The following is a 22,303-nucleotide window of genomic DNA, read 5'->3' as shown; positions in this document are numbered from 1 at the left end:
ACATGTCAACTTTTTCCAGTGGCGTAGCTAGGTAACCTAGGGCCCTAGGGCAAATAAAACAATGGGGCCCCACTGATATCAAAACTGATGAGGTTTTATGAAGTAAAATCATCAAATATACAAATACTTTAAAAATGCTTAGCTACTTTATCATCAGCTTTTTTTCATGCATTGCAGGGCAGGTAATAAAAAAATTAAACACTAACAACATACATTACAATTATTTCACTAATTTGGGTAGGTATTGGGCAATAAAACGAAATAGAAAAAATTCAAGGGTTTATTATTATTATATAAAGATCGGACCTACCAACTGACTGAAAAGCTATTATAATCACAATCTTTTCCTAGCTTCAGTTTTCGCAAAAGTATCAATAATTTAGGTTGAATCCAGACTTGATGCGGTTTTGTTCTCAATTGCTATTAGCGATAAATGTCAGAGTCGAGTTTGGCCGATACTATTTCTTAAATAATTCTTTATTTTTTAATTTACTGAATGACCTTTCATTGCTGTAAATACTTCCGTTCGATCACATTCTAGCACTACATATTTCACTCATTATTCCCTTACATGATTGGTGAACAGTCCATGCCTGAGATAACTGAGGTACAAGTAGGTGGTAAATATTAACAAATTGAAGTGGAAAGCTAGGGCCCATTATATCTGAATATTTTCTTTAAAATTCGTCACACTTTTGTATTAAAGTTGCTTCATCAACATGTAATAAAAATGTTGGTGTTAGAAAATCGAATGTTTGACAGACTGCACTCATACCAGTAAATCGTGTATTTAATTGAGCTAATAATGTATCGAATACGTTATTAAAAATTTCTATTTTGAATATTTCTTCTCGGTTTGAAAATCGGTGATCAACAGTTGATTCATCGGAATATTTTTTGAGTTTTCTTTGCCTTTTTTTTAATGGGTATCTATACCATATTTCTTTGCAGTTTCATAGGCTTTGCACTTGAATGATTCGAAATCATTTCTATAAACTTGCAACTTTGCTTTGGTCTCTGATAAAGCTTTAGTTGCCTCGCCCAAATTGATGTATTTTTGTAAAATTTTGCAGGCATAATTGATGCCATTCAGTACACTGTGCATGAATTCACAAAGCAACAAGAACTCGTAATTCAGCATTTTTGTTTCGATATTCTGCTTTATTAACACTCATCTTTATTAGGACTCTTTAGAACTATTTCTGATAATGCTTTGATAATATCAAAAAAAAAACAAAGCTTTATTGCAGATATTGTATTGACTCTACTGGACCATCTAGTAGGATTTAGTTTTTTAGAGTGGTGTCCGATTCGCCTGTGAATTTTAACAGTAGATCCCAACGCTTGAAGCTGTTTCCGAGAAAGTTAAATAAATCTTGCAACGTTGAGAAAAATTCTGTATATCCACACAACTGTTAATGGCCTCATTTATCACCATATTTAAATTATGAGTGGCACAATGTTCGTACTCCGCGTTAGGCTGGATATCCTTAATATGTTTTTCTACACCACTTATCACATTGGCTCCATCAAATTTTTTTAAATCAATATTTCTCTCTTTAAATAATGTAGTTATTTGATTAACTAAACCTGCTGCGCCATGTTTGATTGCTGCATAAAAGCCCAGACACTTCTTTTACTTCTATATCAATTGGCTGTCTATTTTCCGAGCTGCTCACTACTGCATACCTCACAACAATGTTTAGCTGATCTACCTTCGATGTGTCCTGTTTCGTATCCATTATGATGGCGAAAAACGGTAACGCCCTAATGTCTTCTAGTATAGGTTTCGAGATTGTTTCCAAAGCTCTCAATCATTTCATTCTGAATCGTTGCACTCAGACATCTTGTAGATACTAAAAACATAAAAAAACACAATTTTAAAAAGCCCTTACATTAAACAGTTATTAATTATTGACAATATTAATACAAAATAAAATTATTTTTATTACCAAAACTTGCCGCAAAATGTGATCATATCGGGCGACAAGCTGTACAAAGGACAAAAAAATTTCCATGGTATCCTTCCTGACTTAAGTCTTCTCGATGTCCTGTCAAAGCCAAAGAACTCTTTGCTAGGGTAAGTATGATATCAAATAACCTTTGAAGAACCATTTTCCAAAAAGATGTTTCTTTGCGAATTTCATTTTCAAGTTCCGTGTCGATAGTATTAGTATCATTTTTTTCCTAAATTCATACACAGCGCATGCTTCCGTATGGCCACTCGAACAACTGTGTTGTTTAATTATTTCTGATAAATGTTTCCAATCACGAATTCCCGTACACCAGACATTATTCCTCTTTAAAGCAATTAACCAGCAGGTTTGACAGTAGGCAGCGTCTAACGTTAAACTGCTCCATATTTTGAACTTGAAAGCTAGTATGATTTTGAAAAACACCTATTATTCTGGTTGATATCAGTTGGAAAAGGTCTTGAAGGCTGTAAAGGTCCCGTATTAAGAATTTGACGTCTTTCATTATCATTTAGTATTTTGTTCGTGAAGTTTCCCAAGTCATAAGACGATTTATCGTACACATTTTCGAAATATTTAGAGGTCTATGGTTCCACGGTATTTTGCGCTATACAATGAGTAGCCGAAATCTATAGATTTATTTACGTACCGAACATCAATATGAGTGGTTCTAAAAAAATTAAATGGAACCTTTGTTTAGACCAGTACAAAAAAAATATTGACATAAGCTTACTTACTTCTGATACAACATTAACTTTTTAACCATTCTCGACAAAAAATCTTGACTTGAGAGCCGCGAATCACAAAAACGCACATTGATAAATAATAAAACGCACATATTGATATCCGTCAAATTGATAACACTGTCAACCCTCAGAAATAATTTAGGGGAATTCCTTTTTTCTAACTTTCGAATTTATCTGAAAATGAGTTGCCATGATTAAAGCCCTGTTGCCACCTGTCATATATATTTTGAAAATGGGAGAAATTTTCAAAAGTTGAGTTAGATTGGGATTTTCTGGTGAGGTCGAGGGCCCCTGAGATTGAGGGCCCCGGGGCACTGCCCCGCCTAGCCCCTTTGTAGCTACGTTACTGACATTATCACATACGTAGTGTGTGATAGATTCTTCAATATACATATCACTCATCTCTACATAAGTATGTTTCACATCGTTGATGGTTGTTTTTTTCAAGCAAATTCAATTACCGATTCCAGTAACCTCCAATATATTCCAGTAAAAATATGAAAATTTGAGGTTCACTTTGTCGCTTCATTCAGATCTACTAGTATTCAATATAAAGGTTTCTAAACTATATTTTATCATGTGCAAATCAGTTCTTCTCGACTCATGAAAACTGGTGAGCATTGAAAGCAAAGGAAACTATTCATCTCCTGTGTGCCAAGGAAGGTAGCAACTTTGAAGGCAAAAACTAAGTATCTACGATTCATGAGATGCTATCATGGTTTCACGACTCGTACATAAAGTCAACGTAGCATCAAATATTATACTTGATTCAATTTTTCGTTGTGCTGATTCAACTATGATACTGGGATGGATCAGCTATTCATCAAATGACCCGGGGGTGTCTTTACTAAAGACACGCCCGAGGAAGCCATTGTATCGCGAAACAAGTGTTGCTTTTTTGTAATACTGGTTAGTGAAAATTTCGCTATAAAGTTTTTTTTTGAATATGTTCTATTCGGCATTACATGAAATGAAGTTATTTCAGTTATGTGATTTCAATAAAAAGCCAATGGGTATAATAGACATAAGATTTTCAATTTTTTCAGAATTACGAAGTGTTATAGTCACTGCCTTCATTAATTTCATTATAACATGAAATATGGAAACGAACTGGTTCTTCATTAGCAAAAAAACTGATAGATACTGATTAAGCTATGGGCTAATCACGGCAGTAATAATATTCCAATAGTAATTACTTCCTCTCCACACAAGGTAAACTGATGAACGGTGGAAGCCAAATTTGATCTTTAGTTTCATTTCTGGATGAATTCGCAACTTTAAGAGTAGATAACCATTGAGAAAATCCCGTTGAAAATTTCAGACAGAAGCATTCAATTTTATTACTAATCACTAATTAATCTAATTTCTCGGCTAACTACCTATGAACTGTAGGTTTCTATGTCAGATGTTTCAAATGCAACAAAATCCAAAAATTTTCTAAGGCACGATGAAAAAATAAACAGAAGTAAATATACTATGGCTCATCAAATATTCAAATTGTCATGCGCCGTTTCTCAAACATATTTACTTTTATTTGAAAATTTTTAAAATATATGTACACTCAATATATATTTTCGAGTTCATGATTCAAAAATATTGGTGTCTACTTGTTTGAAATATCTCCTCCTGGAGAATTCTATGACCAAACTCAGATGATTTTTTTTAGAAAAACAGGTGTTGAGATACACAGATAATTTCAAATTGGAATGAGTATATTTTTAGGAGAGAATTGTTTTTGACAAAGAAGCTTTTGGCATTCACTTCTCCATCTTCATAAAAAAAGTTGGAAACTTTCGAAGGGACCAACTGTGTCCGAAATAAGCAATTCACAATTATGTGTACAAACTGGAAAAAAGCTTTCATTTTCCTTCTACACGGAAGGAAAAAATATTTTCATGATAACTATTCCCATATTGACATTGAAGATTCCTACAATTGTATGTAGATATTTTCACAAGCTATACTAACATTGATGAATACAACTGGATGTCCGTGTTGAAAGCAAAGGTGTTGGAATAAACGAAACATCGCCTTGAAAATTACTCCAAACAGACATGAAACAACACCAAAAATCCTTTCGTCTTCTTTTCATGTTATTTTAAATCGAGACCGAAATCGACAACCGAAATTCAGCATTTTTTTTGCGAATACCTCAAAACCGGCCATCGATACTTCCGATTTTTAAATATTTTTTCATTATCCCCCCAAATAGGCAAATGTTGCTTTACTTACCCACCTTCATATGTCTTACCATTTCCGAGATAGCAGTAGTTGTATTTGTATGTAAATAAATATTGAAATAGACAAAAACAAGTCTAAAGCTATTTGAACAGTGAAGATAATTGGTCGCGATCACACATTCTCGGAACTTGGAACCATTTGACTTCTTACTCATTTACTCTTTTCTACGCCTATGATATAAGAAGCCACGAGAAAGGTTAATAAACTCAACTTGATTCGCGCATATATGGTTCTTTGTCCCGTTCTGAGATTTGTTTATAGCTATGATTCATCTTCTTATTCTGGAGATAGATGTGTGTAAGAAAAATATGGAAGTTCATTGATATCAGCATCATAAAGAGTGGGTCGTCTATTTATGCAGTATGATTTTAGGACCGATTGAGCAGTACATCAAGGACGATGAGTTCAGTTCTTCCTCAAAATTCTGATCTGACAGTTTAAACTTTCGATTATTCGTCCATAACTGTCAATTATATATATTCCCTTATAGATAATTATAAAAAAATAAATAAAAAAGTACTCTGTGACTTTTTTCAAAACCAGTAATATTTATCATTAACGTAATTGCCTAGTGTCACAGTAATTGCATTTATGCACTGAAGAACTTTGACCAGAATAAAATTGTGAGATTTTTTGTTCTATGACTTTAAAATCATTCCATTTTTGCTCGAATACACTCTAAGTTTTCAAAGTGTTGATAAATAAGCACATCAGCGGTGAATTAGATAAGTTTCCAGCTCTCGACTCTGGGATCTTGGGTTTGAACCTACTTTCCACAGGATATTTTCACCCTTCTCTTTCTGCAGTTTATTGAGTTGAAGGTGAAATGCTTCTGCTATATAACATGGGACTGTAAATAGCCAGGTGTCAGGTGTTGAACACCTATATACTCCACAGATGGCTAGAGAAGATGTTATCAAAGAGAAGAAAAGGTTAAAAACTATAGTGATTGATTATATTGACAATGTGATTTTGAGCATATATGAAAATATTTCAAAGATCAGTAATAACATCGGCACATACATGAACAAGTTATCTTGTTCCCTGAATTGAACCAACCATAGTAGCTAGTCTGATTTGGATCCCGATAACAGTATGCACTTCTGAAGTAATTGCATACACATCAAACGTACATCTGAATTTGTACCTATGGATATTCCTAACTTTTTTTGGGAATTTGGGAAAATGATCAGAAATTATATATATTATTTCTGAAAATTTCATTGGATTCAGTAGAATTCAGTTTTCTCTTTCATAGGCTAACCTATTATATTGAAAATGATTCACCATTGGTATACAATTGCTAATTTCTCAATATTGATATATTCATGAGACAGTTTTTTCCAACCTTGAATATGGATGCATATTTCTGGCTTCATTTAATTAATTTTTTTCTGCTCCCAATATTCCACTAGGTTTTTTGAGGATATCGTCTGTATACTCACCATGTATCATAATTTGCATTTGCTTTTGCTTTTCATGAAAACTGTGGTATTTCAACAATAGTTCCTCTTTCTTCTCGTTTTGTTTATTTCAAGTTTTCGATACACCGATATTCCAGAAATCATCGCTTGAGGTTTGTTCTTTTCAAAATAGAATAAGTACAAGTACGAGTCGGCCTACTTTAATAATAATAATAATAAAATTCGTGAATTTCACTAGTTCGGACTTCCATTGTCTACTATATAAAATGATTTGAAATCCCTGAAACAAGTAAAAAAGAATAATTAAAAAAGAATAGTTGAAAATAACAATTATATTAAGCAACAATAAACCTGAAATGAAATGATAGTGAAATAACCTACAAGTAAAAATATAATAATTGAATAAATAAAAATTAAAGGAATGAAAAAAGAAAATAATAAAAAATAAAAAGTGTAGAGATTCCAAGTCACGTTAGTTCACGACGTTTCGATTGTTGGTATCTACAATCGTCTTCGGGTGATGACTGGACTGATTCCTCCGAGAGATGACTATTTTATAGGCCGTTGAAATACTTTCACTTTCTCTACTTTCCATTATCCGCTTCACTGATTCCGTGAGAGATGACCGTTTTGGCGGGAGTTGGTCATTTTTCGTTTTATGATGGGTTTCCATATGTTTCGTATATCTACGCTGGTCTGGCTGAATACGTTGTTGGACAGCATGTATGCGGCTTCCTTGAATTTTCTCCTGAACCAATGTTCCTCTCTGTGCAAGATCTCAGCTTGGGACCACTCGATGTTGTGTTGATGGGTCCAAACATGGTCTGCTATTCCTGATTTGCTGGTTTCTCCTCGCTGTGTGTGCTTCTTGTGCTCGGCAATGCGAACATTCAATGGCCTCTTAGTTTCACCAATATAGGATTTTCCGCACTCACAGGGTATCCGGTAAATGCAATTCTTGGAATCGCAGTCCGCGTTTGGGGGCCTGGTTTTCGTGAGGCTGCTACGGATAGTGTTACCGGATCTGAAACAGGTTCTAATGTTGTACTTGGAACCAATTCTTCTTATCCTCTCCGATTGGTCACGAAACATTGTCAATCACCTTCAAACAAAAATAAAATTCGTGTTATGACAACACAGATATTATAACAACACCGATATTCCAGAAATCATCGCTTGAAATTTGTTCTTTTCAGAATAGAATGAGTACAAGTTCGAGTCGGCCTACTATAATAATAATAATTAAAAAATTTGTGTTATAAGTTATTAACAAGCATCTTATACACACGAATACTCACAGCAGTTGAGTGTTGAGTGTTCGAACGGATATATGAGCAGAGAGGGTCGAAGAGAGGAGTCGCTGGATGTTAAGAGAACCTGCTCATCGATAAATGTGTAAAACAGAACTCGATAGAGTATGACCCGGATCGATTACCGCAAGGCAATTGATACATCATCGCATGATCTCATTTTGCATTTGCTCAGATGCCTTGCGGTACCCGACAAAATAGTGAGATGCCTTGAACAACTGATACCACTCTGGCAGAATCACTTCACCAAAACATCTGGTTAAGTCAGAGTCTAAACAGGGTGGATTACTTTCGGAAAAAGTGTATTTCAGGGTCATTTCTTCAGTCCTCTTCTTTTCTGCATCTCTCTATTGCCATTATCCGTTATTCTGAGAAATACGTGAGGTTATAACTGTGGCACCCTCCGGAAACCGAAGGCACAAGGTAACTCATTTGTTTTGAATGGATGATCTTAAACTTTACGCCTCTGGAGAGAAGGATCTCCATCAGTCTTTGAGGGTGGTGGAAGAGTACACGCATGTTATCGGTATGATATCCGGGATAGACAAATGTGCAATTGTCCATCTAAAAAATGACGATGCGGAGACTACGGAGAGGATGTGCAGCTCGTAGATGGAAACATCCAACACCATCTTGATATCGGAGAGACATATACTCACCTTTGAGTGAAACAACGCCACTTACAAGAGGTAACAGCAGTGAAGAACTATCTCCGTGGCAAGTATCAGCACAAACTCTGACATATCTGGTCATCGGAATTGTCAAAAAAGAATAGAGTTGCTGCAACAAATATGCTTGCCGTTTTAATCTTACTCTGCTCGTTTGTAGTAGTGAAGTGGACTCGCGAGGAGCTGTATCAACTTGATGTAAAGAACCGAAAAATGATACATCTCCATAGGATTTTGCATCCCAAATTGTCAGTTCTACGGTTGTACTTTCCCCGACAAACAGGAGTCCGTGAACTTTTGAGTTTGGAGTGTCTACATGAGAGAATGGTACTGAAAGTAGCCTGTAAGGTCGTCAGGAGTTCGGATCCCCTTCTCTGCATGGTCCGCGCCCATGAGAGAGCAGGAATTGAAGCATTTCTCTTTAGGGTAGCTTGCCGAGCAGCTGATGAACTCGATTTAGTTTTCGACACTGAACGAGGTGATCACAACTCTGTCACCGAGTTGGAACCCGTTCAGCAAACGGTTCATATAGGAGCCGCAGAGATCACCTCACTTCTGCGGCAACACAAGGATAAGCCAATGCATGTGGTCTCCTTCAATAGCATTGAAGACCTTGGCTTATCGCTTTCCTCAGGTCGAGTGGGCTGAAGTCGGAAATCGAGGGGTTCATCATGGCATGCCAGGATGGTGTCTTCAAAACCTTAGTCTACCGCAGTCGTCTGATGGGTATAGAGGTTCCTGACACAAGGTGCAAGGTCCTGCCGCGAGGCATCCGTGACTCTAATGTCTGCATGTCCATCGTCATAAGGCGGCCTTAAGAGTGTTTCATTACCATCTACGGCACCATTACGGTATTGACGGGACACCTGTATTTCCCTACGCTCCGGGGGATATTTAATCTGTTGTAGGGAACGAGAAGTGTTGAATTTACTGGAAATATTCCTTTCCCACCCTCAGGCTCATACAAGCTAATAAGACTGATATAGCCTTTTTCGACCAACAGAGCAAGACGATATTTGCGGTGGAGTTTTCAGCTCCTGGCAAGACGAATATGATCCGAAAAAAAAAAATGAAACAGATAAAATATCTAGATTTTCCCTCTGAACTCTGCAAGATGGTTGTTCTGATTATTGGAGTCCTTGGTGGAATGATACCCTTTTTTCTTGAATCTTAAAATCATACCGGCTTGCCACACTAAGACAGAAAACTTAGCCGGACAGATGCAGAAGACTGGCATTTTTGGCTCACTGCGCTTGTTCAGAGCACATGATTCTTGGACTCAATGATCTACCCCACGGTGTGGGGAGTTGTCGTTGGTTGATAATGCTGGCGCGCCCTCTTGAATAAATCGGGGCTTCGGAGGATATGGCCTCACCAGCGCATACAACGGTAAAAAAATAATAATAATGATATTTATTAACCATACGTGTTTAACATAAAATAAAATTTAATTATGAATTATTAGCTCCAGTATGGTTAAAATGACCCGATAGGTTAAGACTAGTTTTTCTCAGGGAATAGCGATACAAAACAAAGAAAGATTACTGATTAGAAACTCCCAAAAAATTAATCATGTGATTATCCCTAGAAAGCTGAGAATAAATCGAAAAAAATCTAAAATCAATGGTAATCACATATTGCTGCATTGCTCATCGAAAATTCAGATTGAGAACGTTTGTTCTATATCTGATTTTTTCCGTGTGAAGTACCATCAACTATCACTTTACGTAGTAGCGATAGACCATGAAGTTTCCACCGATTGCTCATGAGAGATTCTTTTGAACTTGCGAATGTCAAAAATTATCCTTAAATAATGTATTCAGAATGCATCCGTAAACGTAATCACAGTAGATGTCCTGACGAAATAAGTTGAAAAAATCCGAAACGTATGCATGATTGGTGTTTTCTTTTCGCACTGCACATCGATTGTTCATTCAGTGATAAAGTGATCGGAAATGTTGGCGTCGTAAACTCTAGTCTTGTTGGGAAGTAATTCCTCGTTCGTAATGATAATATCTATCGATGGGATTGAATTGAAGCTTATAGTGTTGGCTCTTGTATTATCTGTTTGAGTCCAATTTCTTCTGAGGTATTGTTAAAATTTCCAATGACAAATAATATCACTGTAAACAAGTGCGATTTCAGAAATTGTGTTTTTCAATCATCTACAAACATATTAACCTCAAGCTGAGGTGGCCGATAAATAATCCTTATGGCAATTTTTTATTCGCTGCCGATTTGTCTCCAAACCCCGAATTGTTCGTAAGTGTGGTTAGTCGTGAAACGACTGAGTATTTTTATTGTGGATTGATTTTTTACATACAAGCATATACCACCAGCTCTTGTAGCTCCATCCTTACGAAATATTTCAAAACCGAGTAAGTCAACGTTGTCATCAGATATACTAGCAGTGAGCCAGGTTTCGGATAGACATAATAATTATTATGAAGAATCAAATTTTATATCAGAGAATTTTGGCACCAATGATATAATGTTCAGATGAGCAATATTAATTCTTCTAGAAATTCTGAAACGAATTTGTGATGGACATACAAAAAAAAGTAGTTATGGTTGATTCCACCAAGGCGAAAAAAATTAAGCAAGAAAACAAATAAAATAAATGGAAATTATTGAAGAAAAGTTCTCATTGGTTCAAATCTTATCGACTTCCAGTTTGCTACTTCGTGTTTTTGGATTGTAATTAATCTTCGTCCTCTTTTTTTCCTGGTGTCCTTAATTTTTGGTTTGATAATTTTATTAGTTTCTTATTCCAGAGATCAAGGAGGCTGCAATAAGGGTTCCAAGGGAAGGAAGAAAGCAATCAATTTCAAAAAAGCGACCCTATATGGAGATGTGTAGATGATGCAAAGAAGTAACTTCCACACACATTTTTTTGTATCAAGATGGAGAAGTAGAAAGCCAAAACCTTCCTTTCCCAAAAATATTCTGATCTTCTTCTAGTTTCAGTAGATCATCTACAATGAGCACATTACCGTCTACTTCTAGAGTGTCTTCATTAATTTTAGCTGTTTGCTGTTTCGAGGTGGCGAACTAAGACTTTCTGTTTTTGTCTCTTCTCATAGGATATGTCATTGGCTAATCGACTCCGTATGTTTCTAATCAAATTTTGTTTCTTCAGATGTGAAACAAATTCAACAACAGGGGATCCAGGAGAGTTTCTTTCGATTTGATATATGTTTTTGATATCTTGTTCAACCAAGTTGATGCAAAGTAGATTATTGAGAGCTCGAGTAATTTCCTCTAGCAGATTTGTCTCATTCGCAATATTATTCCTCCGTAGTCTTTTCCCCAAAAGTTTATTTTTATTTTCAAGGGTTCCAATTTTTTCACGTTTTCCCAGACAAATCTGGATATCACTTGAAGGCTCAAGTTTGAAGCTGTTTTTATATCGTTAGTTTGTTCTGAGTTCATAGTCTGAATCAACTTGAATAATTCCGTAGATGTAAGATCTTTTACAGGTTTATATTCATTCTCAACGAACTTTATATTCACGACCCTGGTGGAATTAGTCAGCAAACTATTCAGACAAAAACTGATATGTTTTTTTCATTGGGATAGGTGTCGATCGACATGCGAAATTGATCTTTTGATATAAATGATCCGATCTATTCTCTTCTAATCATGAATGATATAACGGTGATATCTACTCATATTCAAATCAGTTCAAATACTATGCACTATTGAAGTCAACGGCAATTTCACTTTAAAAAACGAGTACAATTGTTTTTCACTGTTTAGGTAGTTTTATTCGAGAGCAAATACTATGGAGTGATGCTGATGCGGACATTATATATTTCATTATCATATCGTTGCAATAGAAGGAAGCTACAGAGACACGACGATTTTTCATTCGGTGTTCTATGACGCAGAAAGTCTTCAAAATGGGCTTTGTTAATCACGATATTATTTGGGACTAGAGCTGGGGCTCTCGAAGTGATCATGAGTGGTAGTGCGAAAGACAAGTAAACAGTAAAAAAGGTTCCAGAGTGGTGGATAACCTTCTAAGGCATAGTTAGGTGGAGGAATATTGTTATTCTCGGAACAGACTGCTTTGGAATAAGTACTGGAAGTGAAACCTCAGATGATAGAAACCACAAGCAATAAAAACCAAAAAAAATAGGCGATATCCAACTGTCGAAAGCAACGTCGATACCAGTGCTGCCAATCCCGCAGGATTGCCAACAGGACCAAGTCTTTACCAGCTCCAAGATTACCAGTCATCCCAGGATTTCCAACCCTTCAGAAACAAATACCATATTTCTGGTGAATATTTAGCAACTGATTCAACCATGATTGCAACCCGCGAAACACGAAATACAAAGGAAACCTTCTATTTCTTCCACTACTACGCCATCCACCTCTACACCACCGTCGTAATACCACTCACCTCCCATTAGCTTCTTGAACCAGCTCATCCAACTTTTGAAATTCCATCTACAACTCCATCCCTAACTGAGATTCCAAAACATTGGGGTATGCCGGACACTTTAGTCAACCAAAATGACCTATGCAAAGTTTTCAATACCAATGAAGTTCTGAGAGACCCGATATCAGAGCTGAAGGTGAACCATAATGAAATAGCTCTCTTTAAAACCACAGGTCATAGGCTTCCATCCCCAAATTACTAATCATCAATTTCTCTGCTCCTCTTACTTGTTCTTTGTTATCTTGGATGACGAAATCAATGTTTTTCACGAAAACGCCAAAATACAATTCACTCTGAGGAATAATATCCAGAAGAACCAACCTCCACATCCCCCCTATCCGTATAATCACTACGTATAAAAATCAATACACTCGTCACTATTGTCACAACATAAGTAAAGGAGTAGTGATGTAGTTTGTGAAGGTCACAATGTGATCCCATTCATTAAGACCACCATTCTAAAACAAGGAGTATATTTGTATACTGTACGTTACGTATTTCACGTTTTCTTTCAGGAAATTGAATCATTTGAAGACAGTTTCATTGTATTCAAACATCAAAAGAGTGGTCGATACTGGCTGTTTTCTGGTGATTCGATATTTTCAAGATGAAACACGACTGCAGTCTGTAAAGACTTTCAAGGTTATTACAACCAAAAGGGATGCAATAAATGATTATTACACCGATACATAATAGGATCTTGGTAATTATTGCGAGGAATGTTACTGCAAAGAATATAATATATAGTGATGAAACTCATTCAATAATTTAACATGGCTAAAGCCGTACTTTATAAATTAATTCTTATGAGTTTGTTGAATGGAAGTTACAATTCTAACTCATTTGAATATTGAAAAAGGCATATCTAAACATTCAATGTCTAAACAAATAACTTCAATATGCATATTACATACAATTATTCACATCTTTATTTTGCCTAAGTTGAAATGAAAACATGAAAAACATGTAGAAAACGGTTATAGACAGAGTTCGTCATATATCCAATTGAGTATTTCACATGTCAAATGTGCTTTTTCACGTTTCCATTAAACGAAATGGTTACCGGAAACATTTAATGCTGAATACTGATTCATTAATGAAGACTTAAAATATTATTACTTTCCACCGGATGTCATCAGTTAATAGAAAATATATTCTATCAATTGAAATGTTTATAGCATTTCAATAATATGATCTCCTTTAAACAACGTTGGATATGACACTGTTATGAAATCGTTTATAACAAAAGAATCTCTCTTTATATGTGTCTAGAGAAACGTTGACAAGAAAAACTGTAAAAAAAATAATTTATTTCAAAAATATCGAATGGAAAAGATGGGTTGTAAAATAATTTGCATGAGTTCTAGCTATAAATGATCTCACAAAGAGTGCTGTGGTCTAGAAGATTACAAAATTAACGAACTCTTCAAGGGGGAAAATTTTTACAGCTGGGTTTACATTGACGACATCTTCAAGAATAAAAATCTCCATACGGGATTATATTATAAGCCATTGACAATATTAACGAAGACAAGAAAACTACTGTAAACATTTTTTCTCATATAATATTCCAATATCAAAGAGCTGAGTTACAAATTTTTGCTCTATTATAGAAACAATGAATTGTTAAATAGTTCCATGAACTGGGTGTATTTGAGAAAGAAAAGTACTCTGTGATGAGAATATGCAGTCTTTCCAAATCTTTTGGTTGCTGTTGTTTGCGGTTTCGTAAACCGTTCAGTGTCACCATGTGAAACATGTTATGATTTTGAAAAGATCTCTAAGGTCATTTCAGATTTGAACTTCGAAATGGAATGTTATACTGAGTATTTCTGTTTTTGAAAATTATAGCAAGATAGGAACATGAAATGGTGATTCTGCACCGAATTTCGTGAGAAGCCAAAGAATTTTTGTGTGAGAAAACGGATGCGTTGTCACTACGTCGGAACCTCACATCAGCGAATTGCCTTATGTTGAATTCCCTGTATAGCTATAATCTAAACAAGTATTTTCATTTGGTCTCTTAATACAGGCAAAAATACATAACTAACGATTTGAGTGACAATTTCCATTAGATAGATAGTTTCATATATTTTTGTCTTATGTGAACTCTAATAGGGAAAATCTCACAATCTTACTAATCAAAGTAGATGCCATTGCATTGCTTATTTTTTCAAGCGCTAGATATCAAATTAATTTTTGAAAGTGAGTCGTGAACTACTAACTGTTACTTCAATAATCAACTAGACAAATAATGTCAGGCGAATATATTTGTGAAACCTACACTTGTCCCAGAAATATTTGTTGACAACAACAAAAACCATTCTACTCTGAAATTGTTAATCACTTACTCACTGAAAATGCCTTTGTTTATAATAATCGAAATTACTTCGTTTTCGTTTCGACCGTAATTATTTTCACATTTTTTAATGTTCTCCAGTTGTATTCATTAAACATTTCCGTTCGCACTTTCTACACCATTCATTGAAAACTGTAATTTTGAATGAAAGATAATAGCGGATTTGCTAATGGAAAATACCATTCTCTCGCTTTATTTCACTGGAACGGAAGCAACTCATCTTACCGGAACGAAAATCGAGAAGAACTATCGACTTGAAAAGAAACTGGATGGGTAAAAAGTATCAATGAACTGTTCAATACTAAAGGACCCTATTCACATACTAACTCCGTTTGTGACATATTTCTTCAGTTACTGTGGTTTCATATATGTTAAATTAGTTGAATTACTTCAGTATGTCCTTCGTGAATGATAGAAAACTTTCGGTGAAAGTATAAAATTTATATATAAAGAAAATAACTTTTGCCTAATTTCTACAAAGTTAATTTTTTGTTACGACCGGTTTCGGTGACTTGAAAATGGTCTAATGAACCTAAACCGGTCGTAACAAAAATTGAATTTAGTAGAAATTAGACAAAAGTTATTTTCTTTATTCTATATTCCATATGATTTTCTACAAAATAAATAGGTTATCAATCGAACAAGTTAAATGTCATTCATAGCCTTCGATGAAGTTTTCCAAAATATTTCATTGTCCGGAAATGCCATTACTAACTTCCACTTGGACTGAATTGAGCAAGAAGACAACTGAAAATTGCGGGCTAAATGAAGGACAAATCCAGTTCATCCATACACACGTTCCAACATGTACGTCATCTTTTGCGACAACCTCCGAGCAGAACAAATCCGCCGTAAAGGATAAAGCTTGTCGTCCACTTGTCCGGCAAAGCACGGCACGGCCCGTCCCGTCAAAATACGTATAAGATTGGAACAATGAAAATGAATGGACAACCGCCCACTAGCCCGGCACAGCCAAGAGCGTCCGCCGCCGGAAAAGATTCCAGCTCTCCGGCAAATAACGGTACGTGCTGTGACGGACTGGCCAAGTGAACGCGTCGCCGGCCAGCGCTTGCCAGCACCAACTTGTCCAAACGTGCCTGGAAAGTTTCTGTCTCTCTGTTTTGCTATTCCATCAGTTGACAGCACGGTGTCAGACGGTACCCATGAAAATGGACAAGGAAAAATTGAGTTGCTTGTTAAGGCAGGCTCTAGAATATCCGGAAGTTCTGAAAATTTGCCTGCAGTCATTCAGAAACACTGAAAAATATTCTTCTCGTCTTCTTTCAGGTCCTTGAAGAGATGATGACACTCTCCCAGATTTGCCCTCTTTTTATTAATTGGATGGACCCACATCCTTCTTTTTTGTGAATATTTTCTTTTATGTTCAATAATGCGACCAGTATAATGACGACTTCTTCGTCAGAACTGCTAGTATTAGACATGTTTCTGTCACCACTCGATGTCAACTGAAATTTCCTTGAAATTGAACAAACAGCACCTTCAGTATGCTGGTTGTAACTGGACAAGTGGGCGATGCTACTACCCGTCGCCATCAGGCGACGGACAGCGCCGTGCTGTGCTGTGCCGGACAAGTAGGCGATAAGCTGAAGACATACCTACAGATTTATACGGCAGACATTTACATCGTTTTCAGGGTCTAATTCACATGCGAGTATGAACGATGTATAAGTTCGACGGATCTGTACGCCGTACAAGTCTGTAGGTGTTTCCAGCTAATTGAACATCATCAGAATGGTGTGGTCAATACTAATGACAACATATGATCCAGAAACACGTCTCAGCTGTTTATATTTTTGGAAATTCATAACAGAATCACTCCTAACCTGAATGGTTTGTATTTTTGAATACTGCGTCCACGAAATATTCATTTGCACTATAACATATGGTGTAGTAAGAATGGAAGACACCTATTACAAATAAATACACAAACGGAGAAAGAATGTATTTCAAAGGAATAAATCTTGATGTATAGATTTTTTTTTCATTATTATAATAACTTATCAGTTACACTCTGTATTACGATATCAATGCATCTTAGAGAATTTCTGAACCGTATCAAACTCAACAAGACTTGTATGTAATTGAATTATAGCAAATAAACAACAAGTAACAGTTTCTTCTAGACCGTAACACTTCGTATATATGATATAATAAAACAATCGAAGCATAAACAGATAAGTTAACAACCATGAACTAGAAAAAGAATATTAATTTCTTGCATGCGAAAGATTTAAAATATTAGGCGTCAGAGGCTGGAATGAAATAATGCTTTTGAAAGATGATTGAGAATACTGAATATTCTAATTTTTGTCATTGATTGCTCATCCTTTTTTTAGATTTTTTCGTTGAAAATAAAGAAGACTCTGAATATGTATATCTTTGGATGAAGAAAAAGTAATTCAAATTAATTTGAAGGAATTTGATTTCTGTTTTATATATCAACAGTATCTTTCGCTCTTAAATGTCTATCCTCTATAACAAAAAATTTTGGAAGCTGAAATAATTCGTATCATCTTCAGGAAATCAACAAGTTCATTAACGTTACTAACTTCCAATAATTTAGTAGATATGCTATGTTCGTGAAATGAGGTCATGATAATTTAGTAGACATATTCTGTTCGTGAAATAAGTTCATACATCGTGAGTCGCGTAGTAGTGCTACTCGTATTAATGGTTGTTGGTGGCTGATTGACCATTTCGCAAGCGTTTCGCATGTGTTTTCAAAACATTACTCAAAAATATTAGCTTCCATGTTCTTATGATAGTCAACACTGCAGCCCTTAAGTTTTTTCCACATAATTTCAAAGAATTCGTAACCCATTCTTTACTTCCTCCGCAATGCACAATGATTAGTCGCGATCCTTTGTTTGCAGACATGTTAGGCGTACACATTCTCGAACCATCAGTTCACCATTTCGGATCTGTATCGTGAGTGTTATATCAAGTTTCGTCCAAATAGAAAATTTGCCGTTGTTCTCGTCTAAATTTAGTTATTTGTTCTAAGTATTTGTTACGCAATTCCATTATTCGTCTGTTTTCCATAACTGTTTGACGTTTGTTTATTATTTTAAATCTAAATCCTAGTTTTTTCATCCAATTTTGAAGAGTTCTGTCATAGCAGCTCACGTTATGGCCGGAAGTATTCAATTTCTGCCTCATGATTTCAGTTGTAGGCATCTCATTGTTTTTGTAATAGTCGTATATTAATTTTTTCAATGATTTTATTAGATGAACATTCAATGTGATACGGGGTAAACCCGTTCAATTGAGAAAGTACTTTCGGTCAAATCTGATGTTGCTTGTAATGGTTTGTTTCCCTCAAAACCAAACTTGAGATGTAGATTCTTATATACATTGAAACATACTCTGTGTGTTTCAATATTCAAATACATCCGAATCTTATTCACTGGTATCTATTTTTCGCATTGTTCACCATCGCTATTTGAATCACTACACAGGAAAAAGTCTGCGTTGTTATCGCGATCAGTTCCTGAACTAAACATTGACGACACAACGGCGATACTCATCCCCACATTATATTCGTCACCGTAACATGACTTCAAATTTAATTTTATGACTCTTCAGCCAATCATAAAACTCGGTTAGTAAAAATTATCCGATACGAACCGCCAGTTCTTCAGTCCACGTAGACTAGTTGGCAGCGCCATTATTTCTCTGTATTGTTTTTTTGGCCTTTGAGATGCCGATAGCTTTAACTATTCACAGTACAGGTTACCTCGACTATACCTGTCTATTTATTTGACACGATGCATTTAGTATTGTATAAACACTCTTGAATTGTTTTGGAGAATTCATCAAAAATCTTGAAAGTTTTCTCTGGTATAATTTTTTTTTCATTGTAACATGTTCAACAGCGAAAAAAAGGAAGGTATCATAGTGGAAGTCTATATTTTAAGGACTCAAGCGTGATGTCCCCTGAAAATATACAATATAATCCATTACCTTGTATCTGCAAAAATAGATACTTCAAAGAACAAGAAAGCATCGTGGAAAAGATACTCTACGATTGGAACGACCCAAATGAAGTATCGTATTTGATTTAGTTGATGGAAAAACGGCGTGAGCATGGTCGAATACAATACACAGGCCAATAACAACGTTCTTATGAAATTAGTTATGAGTTTGGTGAAGGCGTCGATTGGAAAGAAATTTAATGTGAAAGTGTGTAGTACTTGGAATGAAAGGATCAACTAGAAATAAGGGTATATATTTAAGTTTTTTGAAACATATGATTTATTTTAATACTTGTCTATTGAAAAAAATCATTTTGTATATATGTACAATTTTTTGGAATTTTCCACTCGAGTGACGTATAAGTATTTGGTCCAGAACATTTCACAACATCCGAGACTATTCTGGAAAGTTTCAAAATGTTCTAGGATGTTCCACCTATAACAGGCTATCTCCAAATATGCTATACTTTTCCAGAATGTTCCGGAGTGTTCTGGAATGCTGTCGATCAATCTCGAAAGATCTGACCTGTTCTAGAAATACATAGAGGATAAAACATCCAGCTTTTATATATTCGAAAGCACACTCTTCAGGTAAAAACAAATACTCTCTCATAGATGTGAGATAAAAGGCTATTACATAAGGAAACTACATTGATGTTTTAGTGGCATGTAGGGAATGCAATCTCGCGAAATTGGGTCTCAGACGAGATCTCACGAGTTCATGAATAACAATTCCGCGAGATCTCACCAATTTCGAAATCTCGCGAGATTGGCAGTTTTGTGTGTTCATCATTGTAAATAATCACAATATTTGAATACATAAGGAAAGAGAATAGTGAGTATTATAGGTATTATGATATAGACATTTATTTTTACGAATTTTTTCAATGAACTTTTATGCATTTAACATTGTTTGACGAATTCATCTATTATTTTTCAAATAAACTTTTAGGTAGCAAACTTTGACATATCTAATCAAGTAATGAATGAAATATACAACCAGTCTTCTCTTCTGATATCAATCAAAAGTATTTCAATAACAAAACAAATATTTAATAACAAAACAACAAAAACTACAATGAAACTCAACAACTGAGTTGAGTTGATAATCAAACTGAGATATTATCATCAATTGAAGAGAACTTTACCTACTCGGAAATCTATTAGAAATCAGAGATTAAGTAACAAAATATACCTATCAAATGAAAAACTTGTTCAGTTCACATCACAAACCATTATCACGAATTATTTTTAAAGTAGCTCCTCAAGAAGCACAAATTATACAAAAAATGGTCCGCTGAACAGCTTCTCATTTTGCTGGCCAAATAATCAGCTGCAAGAAGGCACTTCCGGATTTAACGCTAGTTGGAACCACAGATCTCAGGCACTCATCCACGTAAAAGTTCGCCTTTTGACCTGCGCACTCGTATAAATTCTTTTTTTCAATAATAATAACCCAGCGAATTTGTAGTTAAGTATCTAGGTTTTTTGAACGTTGCAGTCAGGGTTTTCTGAAGTTTTTCTTGCAATGAAACACTCTTGCGTGTCTCAGAAAGGAATGGAAGCGGTTTATTATCGTTACAGTCATCATCAAATTCAATAGCGGTGGTAGCTTATGTTGATGCGATCGACCAAGATGGATCTGAATTTGTCTGTATCTGTGAATAGTCAGACTATACTGCGAATGCAAGCGCTCTATAAGTGATTCAATTTCAGTTCGAACCACATTTTCCGGAGGCAATTTGAAGATTTCGTCTTTCGCAAACTCTTTATCTGCTTGGTATTCAGCTGGATCTCTAAAATATAACAAGTATTGCTTCTGCGATAGTCAAGTAAGTATCTCGAAGATACAATACCGCCATAGCAAGTTTTACAGGTTGAAATGACTTGTCTGAGTTCACTAACACCGCATGTTGTTCCACACTCAAAGAGTATTTCGGATCAGCTTACAGACCCAGTAGAATGTTCGGAGATAGTTTAGACCGTTCTGAAACATCCCTGGGTCTTTCAAATCAACAAATCATATGGATCGTTAACCTAATGAAAACCCTTTGGTGTGGCGGAGTTGTTTTCAATAGAATTATTTTACGCCAGAGGTTCCATTTTTACCTATCACCTACGACAACTCTGAAATGTCGAAACTTATGCGAGCTAAGGACTAACGAGGTCTTACTTCTTAACGTGTGATTCCTAATACGGATTGGACGATAGGAAGTGAAAATCGATTGTTCGACCTTGTGGTTCGAACCACCGGTCCACAGATCGGTTGATTGAGTGAGCAGATGGACATTTCTTTTTTTTGAACGGGGATAATGAAAATTCGAAATAACTTCGAAGATTCATTCAACTATTCGTTAAAATATATAATTGTCAGTTATAACTCCCACTTTGATGTAGTGCTCGTTCTCACGGGAGGAAAATATTGATCATCTAAAAGGAAATATGTATCACAATACAAATGATAATATTATGAGTTGGCTGAATTCACACTATAAGAAAATTCAAATCAATGTGGAATGCAAATTTGTATGACACTCACGCTTCCACATGAAAGCAGGTGGAATCATAATTTGTACATTTTCAATCATATTACCTAATTCAGCTGGAGTAAATATTTAATATTGTTATTAGCCAACCCATACTAATAGCGGTACAGTTGGGCGGACGCCAAGATAAACGAAAGAACCGTTATCAATGAATTATACCTTATATTCATCAGTTGTTGACAGATGAAAATCACATATTTTCATGAGATCTAAGTAAATTAATAAATAACATATTGCTGAAGGTGCACATCGGAAAAGAATAAAAATTATTTTCTAAAACGATAATTCAGCAATTTGTTAAATAATACAGTTCATTTCTTTAATGCCCCCTCTTTTATTTTTGAACGAGTCAACTCAAAAAATTGAAATTTGGGATAATGAAATTAATACATGAATACTTCATTTTGAAGTGAAATTGACAGATAAAATTTTCAGATGGCGATTGGGCGCAATCTGAGAAAACAAAATAAATAGAAAACGGGGTCTTGTGACACCTCATTTTGAAGCTACTGACGAATACCCTAGAATATAAAATCAATATCTTCACCTACTACAAAATGGCTAAACATTTAATAATTTTCTGAAGACAAACAC

General features: G+C 35.3%; 1 protein-coding gene across 1 annotated transcript in view; it reads right to left on the bottom strand.

Annotated features, from left to right (window-relative positions):
• The window catches only part of RhoGEF64C (Rho guanine nucleotide exchange factor at 64C), a 210,914-nt gene that overhangs the window by 146,821 nt on the left and 41,790 nt on the right, over positions 1–22,303 (bottom strand).

This window comes from Leptinotarsa decemlineata, unplaced genomic scaffold, assembly GCF_025532065.1.
Source record: "Leptinotarsa decemlineata unplaced genomic scaffold, Ldec_3_MD MMD2_tig00004307_RagTag_RagTag, whole genome shotgun sequence".
Taxonomy (NCBI): Eukaryota; Metazoa; Arthropoda; class Insecta; order Coleoptera; family Chrysomelidae; genus Leptinotarsa; species Leptinotarsa decemlineata.
Note: the sequence above shows the minus strand (reverse complement) of the source record. Positions and strands in the feature narration are given on the sequence as shown.